Source organism: Schistocerca gregaria, chromosome 7, assembly GCF_023897955.1.
Source record: "Schistocerca gregaria isolate iqSchGreg1 chromosome 7, iqSchGreg1.2, whole genome shotgun sequence".
Taxonomy (NCBI): domain Eukaryota; kingdom Metazoa; phylum Arthropoda; class Insecta; order Orthoptera; family Acrididae; genus Schistocerca; species Schistocerca gregaria.
The window spans coordinates 272161761-272175235 of record NC_064926.1 but is presented as its reverse complement, the minus strand read 5'-3'; the positions used below and the strand labels follow the sequence as shown (position 1 = coordinate 272175235).

Sequence of the window (13475 nt, the reverse complement as noted above, 5' to 3'; positions counted from 1 at the left end):
GCTGCTTTCCTGAAAACTTTCATATAATTTTATACACAATATGCTATATTTCAAGCTAAAAATTATGAAAAAGAATTACTTTATTTTGATTGTTATAATCAATAAATATTAGTTTTGAATGTACAGTTAAAATTGGTTTTTAGAAAGTTCGCAACAACAAAAATTCTGCAGCACTACTCTTCAAACTTATTTAGTTGAATTCAATCATCAGGACCTAAAATGTGAGAATTTCAGCTTTAAGAACCAAACCCGTAGACAAGAAGAACTGGAGCCAACTCTACACGAAAAGCTAAGTATACCAGAAGGTGTTTTGTAATCTTCGCTCCTCTCAAATTTTTCGTAAAAGACTTTGCTTATTGAGGACAATGACTGGAATTAGGAAGGACGGGGGAGATTTCAAACTCAGTAAAAAAGAAAAGCAAGTTTAAGGGGACCTGGATATCATGAGGGCTCAAAAAATGCAAATTTATTTTTTTAGTTAATAAAGTTATCCTGTGATTTTTCCTGATTCTGAAAGTAATACTTTATAATTTTCGTTTTAAATGTCAGGCGAGGCGAGTGTTTTTTAAACGCCTCGCTGTCACACTACTGTCAAACACAAGGCTTTGCCTAAATGTCTTGTTATTTAATTTTGGCGTCGATATTTCCATAGCAACTCGTTTGTGTAATATCGTTGAACAACTTATCGACTGTACTGCGAGCAGGATTTTGTCGTAATCGTTCTTTCGTTCAGTACTTGTAGTTTACTGCAGTTTACTTATGTTCGTGTAGTAAACTTTTTGTTGTGACTGTTTTAGGCGTATTTTACTGAATTTGCGTCACAAAACGCGAAGAATTATGAAGTTTAATTCCAGTTCGGGAAGTTTACGTCAATCAACACAAACATGTTATTGGGAGTCATGGTGCAGGTACAATAGGTGTGGAGCAATGGACAAAAACACACACAAGTACGCCCGTGCCATCTGTCAGTGGTAAGAGAAGACTCGTCTAGTAATGCAGAGAGTGAATTAATGACAGAGTGATTGTAGGAGACTCGGAGCGACACCGCCAAGCTATATAGTGGGTATGTTCGTGTATATTTTTTGAAGAGAACCAAATGAATTCATCAAAAAGATGAAATACGGTTTTAAGCCCTGCGAGAGAATAAAAAAAAGTGTGACACTTCAAGACTGAAAAGATGGCGTGTTTTGGAGTTGGAACCTTGCCAAAATTTATACAGTGGAACACAGTGCAGCATGCAGTCTTATAGTTGCAAACTCAGCAGTGCATTCGGTATGGCCTCATAATAATGTACCACATGCATATATACGCAGACTGAAGCGGCGAATGACAATTTATACCAAATCTGGGATTCAAACCTGAGTTCCTGCTCACTAGACAGTTGTTTTAAGTACATGCTAACCCCGGCACAGCGGTTTTGCATAACTGCCTGGACTGCCTTAGCACGCCTCCTTTCTCAGTCAAATTCCCATTCACACCTCAGCCTACTTGGTATTCCCCCTAAAGTCGAACAATATTGCAGAGGCTCTCCAACTATATTTGAACAGCATTTTAGCATCAAATGAAGCTGGGAATCCTGCCTGAAATTCAGGTTCAAATGGCTCTGAGCACTATGGAACTTAATTTCTGAGGTCATCAGTTCCCTAGACCTTAGAACTACTTAAACCTAACTAACCTAAGGACATCACACACATCCATGTCCGAGGGAAGTCGCGCGGTACCAGACTGTAGCGCCTAGAACCGCTCGGCCACTCCGGCCGGCTGAATTTCAGACATAGGTGCTTTAATCAAATGAAACCGCATGGTTCCAGAGACCTTAAATCTGAAACATCTATGATGTACCAAGGATCCCTCGATTTCTTCGATGCTGAAGTGCTATTCCAATACAGCTGAAGAGCCTCTGTGATTCTGTTCCAGTTTATGGGAAATACCAAGTGGGCTGAAGCGTGAATGGGAATTTGGATTGAGGAGGGAGACGTTCTAGGATAGACCATGCAGTTGTGCATTGCCACTGGGCCAGGGTGACGTACTGATTAGTGCACCTGCCTAGTGAGCCGGAGACCAGAGTCCGTATCCCGGCCTTGCTACAAATTTTCATTCGTCGCTTCAGTATATATATATATATAATGTTTGAGACTGAAAATAGTCTCTGGAACCATATATTTTCATTGGAATGTGTGAAATTAGGGATATGTAGCTATGTTGTTTCAGGCCAAGACTTTTAACAATCGATTCTAGAGGCCAATTTAAGAGCTGCTTTGAGAGATTTCTCACATTCATCTCGTCGAATGCTGGTGCTGGGTGAACCCAGAAAGGCAAAAAATGAAGCTTGCGGAACTCACTGGTTTAACTTTTATTGCGCAGTCAGTATTAAGAAACACAGATACGAAAATAATGTATCAGTCCATTAACATGATCAAACGTCAAGTTTTTTTACAGTTTCCTCTTCCCTCACGTCGAGAAATATTTTTTATGGTTTTATTTGTGTTGATATCTAACAAAATTCCGGAGGACGACGGTTCTAACCCGCGTCTGGCCATCCTGCTTTAGGCTTTCTTTGATTTCCCTAAATCGCTTCAGGCAAATGCCGAAATGGTTCCTTTGAAAGGGCACGCCCGATTTGCTTCTCCATTCTTCCCTAATCCGATGGGACCGATGACGTCGCTCTTTGGTCCTCTCGCCCCAAACCAACTAGCCAACCAACCAAACGATAAGAATTTCATCAGTCGTTCAGGTTTTTTTTTCTATTTTGTGGTTTAAATTTTAAATATCAACCCAATATTATCGATCCATAAATAAAAAATATTGCCCAGGTGCAAGTAGGATTCCTGCTCCGACGGTTCCGTACAAACTTAATTATGTATACGGACACTTCATCCATCAATCGCTAATTTAGACGATTTTGGTTCAAATGGTTCAAATGGCTTTGAGCACTATGGGACTCAACTGCTGTGGTCATCAGTCCCCTAGAACTTAGAACTAATTAAACCTAACTAACCTAATGACATCACACACATCCATGCCCGAGGCAGGATTCGAACCTGCGACCGTAGCAGTCGCGCGGTTCCGGACTGAGCGCCTGAACCGCTAGACCACCGCGGCCGGCGACGATTTTGGTACTGGCAAGATATCGGTCCCGAGAATTCCAAGATACTCGCGACTGTTCTAATTTTAAGTTCGAAGTCGGATAACAAATGATAAAAGAAATAGTTTTTTCGTGTGATATAACTACAAATCAACAATTTTCTGATTTCTTTCCTCAAAAAATGGTTCAAATGGCTCTGAGCACTATGGGACTTAACATCTATGGTCATCAGTCCCATAGAACTACTTAAACCAAACTAACCTAAGGACAGCACACAACACCCAGTCATCACGAGGCAGAGAAAATCCCTGACCCCGCCGGGAATCGAACCCGGGAACCCGGTCGCGGGAAGCGAGAACGCTACCGCACGACCACGAGCTGCAGACTTTCTTTCCTCCACGTATACTGTGAAACCTTGCTTTTTGCCGAATTTCATGATTATAGGCGAACAAGAGGTGCCCCAGTAGGTTTTAAAGAGTGACATTGCAAGTATAAACGTGCGTGATATAAATGGATGTATCTTTTGATTGCATTGACTTGCAAGCTAACATTTATTACATTGCCACAAAACTATAGATCTTAATATGTGATATAAATTTCAACTTAGCACGTGTACCCGTTATTGAGAAAAAGGTCTCTTAAAATTTTAGGATTATTTCCTTTAGTTGTACTGTGAAACCTTACTTCCTGAGAAATTCCATTACTCTAGGCGAACGGGAAGTACCCTATAGGTGCTGATGAGTGAGTATCAAAAAATTTGACATAAATGACCGTATATTTAGACTGCATTTGTTTAGAAGTTTAACTATTTTTATATCAGCAAAGGACCATAGATCTTAGTATCTGACGTAAATTTCAAGTTGATACATCAACTCGTCCCTGAGAAAAACGGTTTTTAACAGACAGACAGACGGACAACAAATTGATCCTACAAGGGTTTCGTTTTTACCGATGGAGGTTCGAAACACTAAGAAAACTTTTGCGAATATTTCCTGTTCTCTAAAGCATTGGAAATGTTGCTTTTAACCATGTACGTAAATAATTTCAGATTGTTAAGTGAAAGAGATGGCATCCACATTAATAATATAGAAACTATGTACTTTGCACATCCTAGTGAAATATTTTGTCCTTTATGGTACTAGCGTATGGACCTTAAAAAATATTGGCTAACGATTAAACGTTTGAGATACAGTAAGTTTCTTGTACTTTCCATCAAGTTCATCTGTCGGGGACGACACATTCTTAAACTCACAGAGTTATTTGTGGAAAAAGAGAAACAGTGGCTAATTCTGCCCCTCTTGGATGAATTTCTCAAGACGCCCTAGACTGATTGAGTGTAAAATGAACTAAAAACATAAAAAAGATTGCATAAACTCGGAAACGTCCAATATTTTTATTGTTTGAAATATTTTGTGTAGGAGGTATTAAACAGTTCAATACAGGAACTGAATCATGCAAAATATGGCTGTTCTTATTTTTATTTTGACAATTATTTCGGTCACGATATAGCCATGTTCGAGGATGCTCAGATTGTGAACGAAATCGACTGTTAAGATAAAGGCAAGAACATCTATGTATTGCATGATGCATATGTAACTTTTTCATTACTGCTTCAGATACAAGGGCCCGCAAGTTTGACTTTTGGTTGTTCTTTGTTTATAAAGCAACAAAAAAGAAAACATGCCGACGCTTGTATCTGAAGCAATAATGAAAATATATTCCGTAAGCCAATGGCGGAGGATACCTTGTACCACTACTAGTCATTTCCATTCGCAAGTCTTCATGTCTCTATAGGAGTCCTAATTTCTCTTTTCTTAATGGTCCTTATGCGAACTGTACGTTGACGGTAGAAGAATGATTCCGCAGTCAACTACAAACGCCGCTTCTTTAAATTTTGACAACAGTGTTCCACGAAAAGAACGTCGTCTTCCCTACAGAGATTACCGAGCGAGGTGGCGCAGTGGTTAACACACTGGACTCGCATTCGGGAGGACGACGGTTCAATCCCGCGTCCGGCCATCCTAATTAAGGTTTTCCGTAATTTCACTAAATCGCTCCAGGCAAATGCCGGGATGGTTCCTTTGAAAGGGCACGGCCGACTTCCTTCCCCGTCCTTCCCTAATCCGGTGAGATCGATGACCTCGCAGTTTGGTCACTTCCCCCAAACAACCCAACCCCATACAGAAATTCCCTCTTGGTTTCATGAAGCAGATCCTTAATACGCGTGTGTTGATTGAATCTACCGGTAACAAGTCTAGCAGCCCGCCTCTGAACTGCTTCGATGTCTTCCTATAATCCAACCAGAAGAGGATCCCAAACACTTGAGTACTACTGAAAAATGGGTACTAGTATTCTATACGCGATTACCTTTACAGATGTACCACGCTTACCTAAAATTCTCCCAATAAACCGACGTCGACAATTTACCTTCTCTGCTACCGCCCTCACGTGCTCGTTTCATTTCGTATCATTTTGTGACGTTACGCCTAGACATTTAATCGCCGTGACTGTGTGAATAAGTACACGTTTAATGCTGTTTCGAGTATTACGGGATTGTTATCCTAATCATCTACATTACTTGCACTGTTCTACATTTAGAGCCAGCAGCCATTCATCTCACACTCCATCTGAACAATCCTCGGAAGGCCCAGCGCTACCGACCGACTGCCGTGTCATCCTCAGCCGATCGGCGTCACTCTAGGTGGGTATGGACGAGTATGTGGCCAGCACAAAGCTCTCCCAGCCGTTGTCCGATTTTGCGATCGGAGCCGCTACTTCTGAATCAAGTAGATCCTCAGTTAGGTTCACAGGAACTAAGTGTATCACGCTTGCCAACAGCGGTGGGCAGATCCAGATGGCCACTCACCTAAGTGCTAGTCAATACCGTCAGACCTTAACTTCCTTGATCTCACGGGAACCAGTGTTACCGCTGTGGCGAGGCCGTTGACAGCCATTCATCACAGCCATTTGTATACGTCACACTGTATCCTCCTACAGTCAATCAACGACAACACCTTCCGGTACATCAGAGTCGTCATCAAACAGATTCAGATTGCTGCTGACCCTGTCGGTCAGATCATTTATGTGCCTGGACACTAACAGATGTCCTACCACAGTTCCTTGGGGCACTCCTGACGATATCCTTGTCTCTGATGACCACTCACCACCGAGGGCAAAGTTCTGGGTGCTATTACTGACAAAGTCTTCAAGCCTCTCACATATCCGGGACCCTATTCCGTATGCTCGTACCTCCATTATCCGATTTCAATGCGACACCGTGTCAAACTCTTTCAGGAAATGTAGCAATTTCGAAGCTCCCTATTGCTCTTCATCCATTGTTCGCAGGCTGTCATGTGAGAAAAGAGCAAGGTGACTTTCACAAGAGTGATGATTTCTAATCCGTGTTAATCTGTCAGTAGAAGCACGTCTATATCAAGGAAATTAATTATATTCTAATTGAGAATATATTCAAGAATTCTGCAGCAGACCGATGATAGGGGCAGTAGCATCACTATACTGGAGACAGTTAAGTACAAAATGCTCGAGAGACTTCTGCAGCTCTCGTCAAAGACAGTCAACGAAGAATAATTAGTGTTTGCAGTTTACAACACACAGTGTTACGTTTTTAACGTTGTTCGTATAAATGAATTGGATATGTCTGCGGATAAGGCATGTGACATGGAATTAGGCGAATATCAGACCAGTTTGTAAAACTGGATTTAAACCAGAATCCTTTAGGAAGACGGCCAGTGCACAGGTTTTATCTGGAAACTCATCAAGAACCTCTCTGTTTTTTCTCATACTTACACACTTGTTACCTCGAATAAACTTGCTACTGAGCCTTGGTGCAATTTTGCTCATCGAGAACTGAACATCAAGTTCAAGATCACAGGCACAACTATCACATTAGTGTCTCAAAACGCAATCACTTAAAAAAAATTCTAACCTCATAGTTGAAGGCCAAATGTTAATCTCTCGTCAACGCTGAGTTAATTAGGAATAGATGAAGATTCAAGAAAAAGATGGACTGATGCGACTGGATCAGGCTAGAGCGCCTACTCCGTGACGCGGTCCACTATTTTTAATCCTCTAGCCCCAGTTGTCACAATGAATTGAGTGTTATTGCGTAGGCTTCCGCGGCCAGAGTCAGTCGACATAAAAGTTTTCTGGGCTTGGTACCGCGTCATAATGTAAAAACTACTGCTGCTATAGAAAGGCCAACGTTTCGGCCACGATTGCAGCGGCCTTCTTCTTAGACCCAGAAGATGTCCGCTGCAATCGTGGCCGAAACGTTGGCTTTTCTATAGCAGCAGTAGTTTTTACATTATTACGCGGTACCAAACCCAGAAAACTTTTATGTCGAATTGAGTGTTGTTGCGGAAAATCTCTGAAATTAAACAGTCATGGACAAGTAGGGCCCAGTTCAATCTCATCATAGTGTGCTCCCTGCCGCCGTTGGATAAGCACCTGCCAGCAGCAAGTCGTATACCCCTATCTTACTTATCTGTTAGATAGTTTAATTAATTTCTTTGCGTGTTTTTGGGTACTTGCATTGTGTAATTCATATATTTCGGGCGTATTATAGTATTTGAGGGTTGTAGCATCGCGCCTTAGTACCTGAATAGTGTAGATTCGCGTAGTCGTCTGTCTTCCGTTTTTGTTTTGAACAGCCAGTGTCGGTTGGTCACAGCCAGTGTGCTCCCTGCCGCCGTTGGATAAGCAGCTGCCAGCAGCAAGTCGCATACCCCTAGCTTACTTATTTGTTATATAGTTTAATTAATTTCTTGGCGTGTTTTTGGGTACTTGCATTGTTTAATTCATATATTTCGGGCGTATTATAGTATTTGACAGTTGTAGCATCGCGCTTTAGTGTTTACTTGGTAGGTTCTTACTTAAATTGCGTGTGAGTTTCGTATAGGAGGTGTAATTTACAGTTTTAGTTACTGTAATCGTAAATTAAGGCAGATTGTAGCGCAGTCGTTAGGCATTTGTAGAGGTTAGTTGATACATTCTTTGCGTGTTTGGCTTGCGTTATCTAGGCATGGACTCTTGTTTCAGTAACTGTTGTTCAACATCGATTAGAATGGACAGGGACTGCGATTGCTGTGTTCGGATGAGGGCTGAGTTGGCATCCCTTCGCTCACAGCTGCAAGCGGCGCTGACGTCGGTCGCGCAGCTTGAGGCTGTTGCCAATGGGCACCACTGTGGGGAGCTGGACTTGGGTATCAAGGGGATGTCAACCTCGTCCCGTCTGTCCCCAGACCGGTCTGCCACTGTGGTTGCCCCGGTTGCTGCCCGCAGTGGGGCTGAGCCCTCGCCTGTGGTTGATTGGGAGGTCGTTCCAAGGCGTGGCAGGCAGAGAAAGGCGTCCCCGGACGCTGATCAGAAAGCCTCCCCGGTGCGTCTGACAAACCGGTTTCAGGCACTGGCTGAGCCAGATGCAGCTGCCTGCAATGTTTCAGAGGATCATTCTCAGCCTTCAAGGTCCGGGCAATCGCAGAGGGTGGGCTTATTGGTAGTTGGGAGCTCCAATGTTAGGCACGTAATGGGGCCCCTTAGGGATATGGCGGCGAAGGAGGGGAAGAAATCCAGTGTGCACTCCGTGTGCATTCCGGGAGGAGTCATTCCTGATGTGGAAAGGGTCCTTCCGGATGCCATGAAGAGCACAGGGTGCAGCCAGCTGCAGGTGGTGGCACATGTCGGCACTAATGACGTGTGTCGCTTTGGATCTGAGGAAATTCTCTCTGGATTCCAGCGGCTATCTGATTTGGTGATGGCTGCCGGTCTTTTTTACGAGATGAAGGCAGAGCTCACCATCTGCAGCATCGTCGACAGAACCGACTGTGGACCTTTGGTGCAGAGCCGGGTGGAGGGTCCGAATCAGAGGCTCAGACGGTATTGCGACCGTGTTGGCTTCAGATTCCTTGACTTGCGTCATAGGGTGGAGGGGTTTCGGGTTCTGCTGAATAGGTCAGGAGTTCACTACACTCAGCTGGCGGCTACACGGGTAGCGGAGGCTGTGTGGCGTGGACTGGGTGGTTTTTTTAGGTTAGAAGGCCTTGGGAAAGTACGGGGTGGGCTGCAATGTCAAAGGGTGTATGTGCAAATACAGGACGTGCTTGGATCAAGGAACAGTCGGAATTATAGTTGTAAATTGCTGTAGTTGTGCTGGAAAAGTCCCTGAGCTTCAAGCACTAATAGAAAGCACAGAAGCTGATATCGTTATAGGTACAGAAAGCTGGCTAAAGCCTGAAATAAGTTCTGCGGAAATTTTTACGAAGTCTCAGACGGTGTTCAGGAAAGATAGATTAGGCAGAATTGGTGGTGGAGTGTTTGTGTCTGTCAGTAGTGGTTTATCTTGTAGTGAAGTTGAAGTAGATACTCAGTGCGAATTGGTATGGGTGGAGGTTATACTTAATAGCCGAATTAAGTTAATAATTGGCTCCTTCTACCGACCCCCAGACTCCGACGATACAGTTGCGGAACAGTTCAGAAATAGTTTGAGTCTCGTAACAAATAAATACCCCACTCATACGGTTATAGTTGGTGGGGACTTCAACCTACCCTCCGTATGTTGGCAAAAATACTTGTTCAAAACTGGTGGTAGGCAGAAAACGTCTTCCGAGATTGTCCTAAATGCTTTCTCCGAAAATTATTTCCAGCAGTTAGTCCACGAACCCACGCGAATTGTAAATGGTTGCGAAAACACACTTGACCTCTTAGCCACAAACAATCCAGAGCTGATAGAGAGCATCATGACTGATACAGGGATTAGTGATCACGTCATTGTAGCTAGGCTCAATACCATTTCTTCCAAATCCATCAGAAACAAACGCAAAATAATTTTATTTAAAAAAGCGCATAAAGTGCCACTAGAAGCCTTCCTAAAAGACAATTTCCATTCCTTCCGAACTGACTATGCGAATGTAGACGAGATGTGGCTCAAATTCAAAGATATAGTAGCAACAGCAATTGAGAGATTCATACCTCATAAATTGGTAAGAGATGGAACGGATCCCCCGTGGTACACAAAAAAGGTCCGAACGCTGTTGCAGAGGCAACGGAAAAAGCATGCAAAGTTCAGAAAAACGCGAAATCCCGAAGATTGGCTATAATTTACAGACGCGCGAAATTTGGCACGGACTTCGATGCGAGATGCCTTTAATAGGTTCCACAACGAAACATTGTCTCGAAATTTGGTAGAAAATCCGAAGAAATTCTGGTCGTATGTAAAGTACACAAGCGGCAAGACGCAGTCAATACCTTCGCTGCGCAGTGCCGATGGTACTGTTACCGACGACTGTGCCGCTAAAGCGGAGTTATTGAACGCAGTTTTCCGAAACACCTTCACCAGGGAAGACGAATGGAATATTCCAGAATTTGAAACACGAACATCTGCTAGCATGAGTTTCTTAGAAGTAGATACCTTAGGGGTTGCGAAGCAACTCAAATTGCTTGATACGGGCAAGTCTTCAGGTCCAGATTGTATATCGATTAGGTTCCTTTCAGATTACACTGATACAATAGCTCCCTACTTAGCACTCATATACAACCGCTCGCTCACCGATAGATCTGTACCTACAGATTGGAAAATTGCGCAGGTCGCACCACTGTTTAAGAAGGGTAGTAGGAGTAATCCATCTAACTACAGGCCTATATCATTGACGTCGGTTTGCAGTAGGGTTTTCGAGCATATACTGTATTCAAACATTATGAATCACCTCGAAGGGAACGATCTATTGACACGTAATCAGCATGGCTCCAGAAAACATCGTTCTTGTGCAACGCAGCTACCTCTTTATTCGCACGAAGTAATGGCCGCTATCGACAGGGGATCTCAAGTTGATTCCGTATCTCTAGATTTCCGGAAAGCTTTTGACACCATTCCTCATAAGCGACTTCTAATCAAGCTGCGGAGCTATGGGGTATCGTCTCAGTTGTGCGACTGGATTAGTGATTTCCTGTCAGGAAGGTCGCAGTTCGTAGTAATAGACGGCAAATCATCGAGTAAAACTGAAGTGATATCAGGTGTTCCCCAGGGAAGCGTCCTGGGACCTCTACTGTTCCTGATCTATATAAATGACCTGGGTGACAATCTGAGCAGTTCTCTTTGGTTGTTCGCAGATGATGCTATAATTTACCGTCTAGTAAGGTCATCCGAAGACCAGTATCAGTTGCAAAGCGATTTAGAAAAGATTTCTGTATGGTGTGTCAGGTGGCAGTTGACGCTAAATAACGAAAAATGTGAGGTGATCCACATGAGTTCCAAAAGAAATCCGTTGGAATTCGATTACTCGATAAATAGTACAATTCTCAAGGCTGTCAATTCAACTAAGTACCTGGGTGTGAAAATTACGAACAACTTCAGTTGGAAGGACCACATAGATATTGTGGGGAAGGCGAGCCAAAGGTTGCGTTTCATTGGCAGGACACTTAGAAGATGCAACAAGTCCACTAAAGAGACAGCTTACACTACACTCGTTCGTCCTCTGTTAGAATATTGCTGCGCGGTGTGGGATCCTTACCAGGTGGGATTGACGGAGGACATCGAAAGGGTGCAAAAAAGGGCAGCTCGTTTTGTATTATCACGTAATAGGGGAGAGAGTGTGGCAGACATGATACGCGAGTTGGGATAGAAGTCATTACAGCATAGACGTTTTTCGTCGCGGCGAGACCTTTTTACGAAATTTCAGTCACCAACTTTCTCTTCCGAATGCGAAAATATTTTATTGAGCCCAACCTACATAGGTAGGAATGATCATCAAAATAAAATAAGAGAAATCAGAGCTCGAACAGAAAGGTTTAGGTGTTCGTTTTTCCCGCGCGCTGTTCGGGAGTGGAATAGTAGAGAGATAGTATGATTGTGGTTCGATGAACCCTCTGCCAAGCACTTAAATGTGAATTGCAGAGTAGCCATGTAGATGTAGATAGTCCAATAGCTGGACAATGTATCGTCTAAAGTAGTCGATCGAATGCGTTTCAAGAATAATGGGTCACATTGTTCACAGGTTCTTTCTATTGGAATGAGGAATACGTTCAGTACGGACACATACTTTGTCACGTTATATCGAATGAGTTAATATTAGACAAATATCATGGTCAATATAATGTTTGGACATTTCAAACCTTAATTAAACGAAGAGTGAACACTTCACCGGTGGTTGAGCGCGATATCCCACAATTTTTTGAGGAAATGTGGGCTGTGTAATGGGCCCCGAAGGCCCAACAATACTGACCGACCACCGTGTCACCATTGGCCCACAAGCGTCACTACATGCGGATATAGAGGATCATGTTGTCAGTACAATGGTCTCCCTGCCGATGTTAGTTTTTGTGACCGGAGCCGCTACTTACCAGTCAAGTAGCTCCTCAATTGACCTCACAAGGGCTAAGTGCACTCCGCTTGCCAACAGCTCTCGGCAGACAGGATGGTCACCCATCCAAGTGCTAGCCCAGCCTGACAGCGCTTGACTTTGGTGATCTGACGGGAACCGGTGTTACCACTGCAGGAAACTGAAGTTTGTTTGCCCTGGATGATAATGTCTTCAATGGATTATTCCAATAAAATATGTACCGCGGTGGCTACACGAGTATTGTTTGTCAGCGAAAGTTCGAAAGTGGAATACATGATTAATTTGCCGCACATGGTTATGTTTATGTAAGTATCCTGAATGTGGCCGTCTTAACATAAGTAGGCTCTGTCTGCTCAGTCTAGTTGTACAACTGAGCTAACTCAATAACAAAAACTGTTTTGCATTCTCAGTTTCAATAGGCACAATTCCATTACAACCGCCTTCCGTGAGTTTAATGAAGACTACTGGAGCAATGACGGATCGGCCGTGGGGTGGGGGGTAAATGGGCGTACGGATCTCGCACATACCATTCGCCTCCAAAGTCAACTGACCTCGCATTAAGTGACTTTTTTTTCTTCCTTTTTTGCTGGGTTTGCGGAAAACTTTGCCTACATGTGTCTCCGACCAACAAATTTTGAGTGAAACTTATTTCAGAAACTCAACTTAACTGTAACAAGCGTACGTACACTTCTCAAAGCGATATATGAATACTTCTGCTGACCGGGACTCGAACCTTATCATGAGCAGTGATCTTACGACTTAGGCTACCTGAGACCCAAAATTATATGTCACACATCTATCTATTTCTTCTCATAGATTATTTATTCACATACCCAAACTCGCACATCTCGTGATTCCCATGCAGGTAATAGAATCAATTCCAAGAGAAGTCATAGACTAGCGATATTTGATGACTAGTTACAGTTTCAAATTTCTGAAGTCTGCACGGGAATTACGAGATGTGCGAGAGTGAGTAAATGAGTTAATAATCTATGAGAAGAAATAGATAGGTGTGACATATGGAAGTTTGCGTTTCT

General features: G+C 43.2%; 1 protein-coding gene across 1 annotated transcript in view; it reads right to left on the bottom strand.

The window, feature by feature from the left end:
- LOC126281971 (nose resistant to fluoxetine protein 6-like) overlaps positions 1-13475 on the bottom strand; it is a 316561-nt gene that overhangs the window by 161520 nt on the left and 141566 nt on the right. The gene's annotated exons all lie outside the window — the stretch shown is intronic.